At 45.8% G+C, this 5,098-nt stretch overlaps 1 protein-coding gene across 1 annotated transcript in view; it reads right to left on the bottom strand.

Moving 5' to 3' along the window:
• COL4A5 (collagen type IV alpha 5) overlaps positions 1–5,098 on the bottom strand; it is a 278,780-nt gene that overhangs the window by 26,917 nt on the left and 246,765 nt on the right. The window lies entirely within an intron of this gene.

Below are 5,098 nucleotides of genomic sequence, written 5' to 3'. Positions count from 1 at the left end.
AGCGGCGGGAGCCTCTCTAGATTCTGAGGCAGTGCTAAGGACCCCCCGAGGGGTCCAGGACTAAGGGTACAGGCCGGGCTGTGGCCCCTCCTCCAGTGCACGAATGTTGTTAAGATATAAATAGGAAAGGTAAAACGAGAAAAAATAAAAATAAAATACAATGATAAAAATTAATAACAATAAAAAGAGACACAAAAAGAATAGAATCAAAGGAAAGAGAGAAATTAGAGATATGCAAGAAAAAAGAGAAGACAGAAAAAGGGGGTAATACAAAGAAACAAAAATAGCCACCCAAAGACTGCCTTCCTCAACAGCCACTTCTGTTCCCTCCCCATTCTACCCCCGAGGGAGGCAGCAGGAACTGAGGGTGTTGCCTGGGTACACATTCCATTTTCTATGTCCAACCTCACACAGACTAAGAGGCATCTCAGGTCTTTTCCCATGGACCTGACCACCTTTACTAAGGAATTGAGTACCTGACCCAGTCCTATGACCTGACTTGGCAGGACATCTAAGTCATCCTGCCCTCCTCTCTCACCCCAAAGGAGAAGGAGTACATTTGGCTAGCAGCTCAGGACCATGCCAATGCCCTCCATAGATAGGATGTTGCAGCAAACCCTGTTGGCACTGATGTAGTCCCTAGAACTGACCTGAGATGGGACTATCAGGTTCCTTCCCCAGGGCACTGACTCTGTAGCCATATAATCACCTTTCTCATTACCGGACTCAGAAAGGCTGCCCATAAGGTGATCAACTATGACAAACAATAAAATCACTCGGGGCACTGATGAAAACCAGCTATCTTCCTCTCCCACATAATGGAGGCTTACAGAAATTTACCACCTTAGACCCCACCTCCCCAGAGGGAACCCTTCTTCTGAACACCCATTTTATATCCCAACTAGAGTCCCAGTGCACGAAAATTTGTGCATTCGGGGGCGGGGGGTTCCTCTCAGCCCAGCCTGCACACTCTCTCATAATCCGGGACCCCTTGGGTAGGGTCCAGTCCCATCACAGCATGGCTATGGTTCCCCAGGCCTGTGGGCTGGGGGTAGGGTCCAAGAGGCAGGTCAGATGGCAGCATGGTTCTGGTTCCCCAGAGCCTGCGGGTGGGGGGAGGGACACAGAGGCCAGTCCAATGGCAGCATGGCTCCATTTCCACAGCTCCCTCCCACAGCTGCACCATGGGTGGCTGGGACACAGGACTGACACCTGCCATGCCGCTGGGACCCAGGACTGACTTCTGCCACACCAGCCGGGACCCTAGCTTGGTGTTAGGTCATCCGTCTGGACATTTAGGTTGTGACAGACCCTGGCTCTTTATATATTAGGGTCAACCCCTGACATATGCCACAAACTTTGAAAAATAGACGCAGGTCCACAAATCCCTCAAAATGACCTCATTAATCTGGCCTTTAAGGTCTTTAATAAAAGAGATGAGGAACCCAAATACAAAAAACAATGGAAAGATCAGGCTAAGGCTGAGGCCCAGAAGGAGGCCTTCCAGCTCCCAGCCACTGCTCTCATAAACCCTAAAAAAGGTGCTGGTACTCCAACCACGGGTAAGTCAGGAGCTAAGCCTCCTCTGGACCCATGCTTCAAATGCAACAAGGAAGGACCCTGGACCAAGTCCTGCTCAAAGCCAAGACCCCCTCCTGGGCCCTGCCCACAGTGCAGAAGGGAAGGCCTGGAAATCAGACTGTAGTCTGACCCTTCCAGGTCGGACCTCAGCCAGTCCAGTAAGGCTGTCCTCTGGATCTGGTTTGGAGCTCCCAGAACTCCTGGGACTGGCCACCAAAGACTGAAGCTGTCCAGAATGATCATGTAATATAGGGAAATAACAAAGCAGACCAGGAGGCCAAGGCAATGGCTCAGAGGAAGCCACCATTTCCCCAGCTCTTAGCTATACCTTGGTGACAGACCCTGGCTCTTTATATATTAGGGTCAACCCCTGACATATGCCACAAACTTTGAAAAATAGACGCAGGTCCACAAATCCCTCAAAATGACCTCATTAATCTGGCCTTTAAGGTCTTTAATAAAAGAGATGAGGAACCCAAATACAAAAAACAATGGAAAGATCAGGCTTAATAGAGCTAAGGAGAAACAAATTAAAAGACAAAGGTGACATATCTCACAAATGAACCCCAAACAAAGAGCCAGTCTTCCAAACAAGGGTAAGTAAGGAGTGAAGCCTCCTCTGGGCTCATGCTTCAAATGCAACAAGGAAGAACACCGGGCCAAGTCCTGCCCAAACTTGACACACTCACCTCCCCAGCTTCTCAGCTTTCCTTGCCCTAGCTGTGGAAGAAAAGGCTACTGGAAATCAGACTGCTGTCTGGCCTCTCCAGATCAGACCTCAGCCAGTCCAGCAAGACTGCCCTCTAGATCTGTTTGGAGCTCCCAGAACTCCTGGGACTGGCCACCAAAGACTGAAGCTGTCCAGAATGATCATGTAATATCAGGAATGATCCTGTAATATAGGGAAATAACAAAGCAGACCAGGAGGCCAAGGCAATGGCTCAGAGGAAGCCACCATTTCCCCAGCTCTTAGCTATACCTTGTATAACACCCAAATATACTCCAGAGGAACTTCAGTCCCTATTAGCACTTGAGGCCACTCAGGAAGATCCATGGTTAAAATTTCGGGGAAAATATATCTTCCCCAGGGATAGGTCCGAGATATCTTATGGGCTATTCACAATTCCTACATATAGGATACATTTACAACTCCAAAAACGCCTCATCATAGGTTCTAACCTAGCCTCCAAAACCTGTTCTACTTGTTACTCAGTACCTCCCCAAGGACAAGTTAGATTAGACCTCTTTTTTTCCCCACTCATCAGTCCAGGGGCCAAATCCCTGGACAAGACAGGCAAATTGACTTCACTCACATGCCCCCTATGTACTGACCCTACCAACCCTGACTTCTCTGAAAACCCAACTCCTCTCCCAATATAAATCCTCCAGGTCTTAGCTACTACCCCCCTTCCCTTTGCATCAAGATTCTCACCTTTTTATGGGACTCCCTTCTCCAAAGGGACTTCGCTTACCCATGGGGCAAGATTTCCTTCTTTCTAGATCCTGAACATACCCTTTCCCCCTTGGGATAATCCTGACCCTGGAAGTGGGGATTAGCTCTCCTTCTCATCATCCTATTACAACCCTCCTCTCCTACACCCACAAGGAACTGTCTCACCTCCACTCAATCTCCAACAAACGCTTAATTTTACCCATTCCCGCCTAAACCAGACCAATCCAACCTTTGCCAGGGATTGCTGCCTCTGCCTTTCCCTCTCCTCTTCAGGATATACCACTATCCCTATCTAAATCAAGATATGGAATCAGGCAAAAATCACTCTGGCTTATAAAAGGAAAAGGGAACTATAGTTCTCAAAAAGGCAGACCTACAGTCCAGGCAAATCAAGTCTCCCTTTTTTTCTGTACTTATGCTCTATCTCTTACTAAGGTAGCTCCTTCCTCCCTCCTGGTCACAGGTTCTATCACTCTACATACCACACTAGTTACCCAAGCCCCTTTATGCTTTACAAGGTCACAGGACAATATAACAATAGGCCATCTCCCCTCATCAGCTTGCAACACCACAGTCAACCTGAACAAGCATGTCAAACTTGTGGCCCACGGACCGCATGTGGCCCACAATGAATATTTTTGGGGCCCAACCAATATAACGGTATGTAAGAAGCATTTTAATAAAAATTTTGTAACTTAATTTTTACAATATCCTGTTATATATAATTATTAATAACGAACTACAACGTTTGCTAATGACTGATTACTATAATCATGTTGTATTCATTTCCCTTACACACAGGCGCATCATTTCTCTCCACTAATACTAGCAGTGAACATTTTAGCAGCTGATTGCCACATCATTAGTCTTGGACTGACTTGTTTGGTGTGTGCAACAGGAAATATTTCGCTTTTGGAGAACAAGAAAAATAGGTTTATTTGTGCTACACTTATTAATATGTGCAGTTATTCAGTGTCTGTTAAGTTAATGTTCAAAAAATATTAATTTTTAATTAAATTGTTCTATTATTTTATGTTAACAATTATTTATTTCAGCCCTTTGTAGTTAGCATGTCTCTATGGAAATAAACCTACGTTTCTATGAAAATTGAAGTTTTTCTTTTTTTGAGGCCCACATAAACTTAAACCTTGTTTATTTGGCCTGTGTTAGCCTTTGAGTTTGACATGCTTGACCTAGAACTACCAAACAGCCATAGGTCCCAATAGGTTGACTACCAGGTCTCTCTGGAAGCCAATGGTTATTTCCTACAGCTGGTCTGTTTAACTTCTCATCCAATCATCCGGGTCCAGGCTTCAACTGCTCCTTTCTTTCCCTTTTACTTTCCCCTTGGATAACAGCCCATTCTAGTGTTTCCTCCCACTTTCACTGCAATAGAATCTCAACTGCTCATCTGTCACCACTTATTGGTAGTGCCATGGCAACTACACTCTCAGCTTTGAGTGTGGAACAGAGAAAAGGAACCTCATACCCTTTAGTCCACCACTTCTCTTTATACATTTCAGCTTGTCTCCATCAGGGATTTTTCTTCCTCTGTGGAGAGAACACATACATCTGTCTCCCCACTAACTGGACAAAAACCTGTACTGTCATCTCTCACCCAATGTAGATGTAGCCCTCAATAATCAATCTTTACCTGTTTCCATAACCCATCATATCTGGCACAAAATGGCAGTCCAGATAATCCCTCTCCTCATAACCTCTGGTATTTCAGCAGGTGCTGGAACTGGCATGGGGGCCTAACCATTGCTCTATCCTATCTTGAAATCCTGTCTAAGGACCTACAAGAAAGCTCTGGATGCCTAGCAATGGGAAAAACTGGGAAAAATAAGAACCTCACCCCCAGGATAACCTATCCTCCCCTTTCATATCACTAGTCAGGTAAAAGACCTCGATCTTTTTCTCCCTAAAGATAACATGTAGGCCCCAGCTGTAGTTAAGCTCCAAGCCCAGAAAAGCAGCAAAACCAGACAAGTGATGCTGTGGCAGCCTCAGGACCAGCTTTTAACTCCCAAGTCACTCAACAGGACAGTTTTCAAACCTTCG

This window comes from Myotis davidii, unplaced genomic scaffold, assembly GCF_000327345.1.
Source record: "Myotis davidii unplaced genomic scaffold, ASM32734v1 scaffold489, whole genome shotgun sequence".
NCBI lineage: Eukaryota > Metazoa > Chordata > Mammalia > Chiroptera > Vespertilionidae > Myotis > Myotis davidii.
The sequence above is the reverse complement of the archived record's forward strand: the minus strand, read 5'-3'. Positions and strand labels throughout refer to the sequence as shown.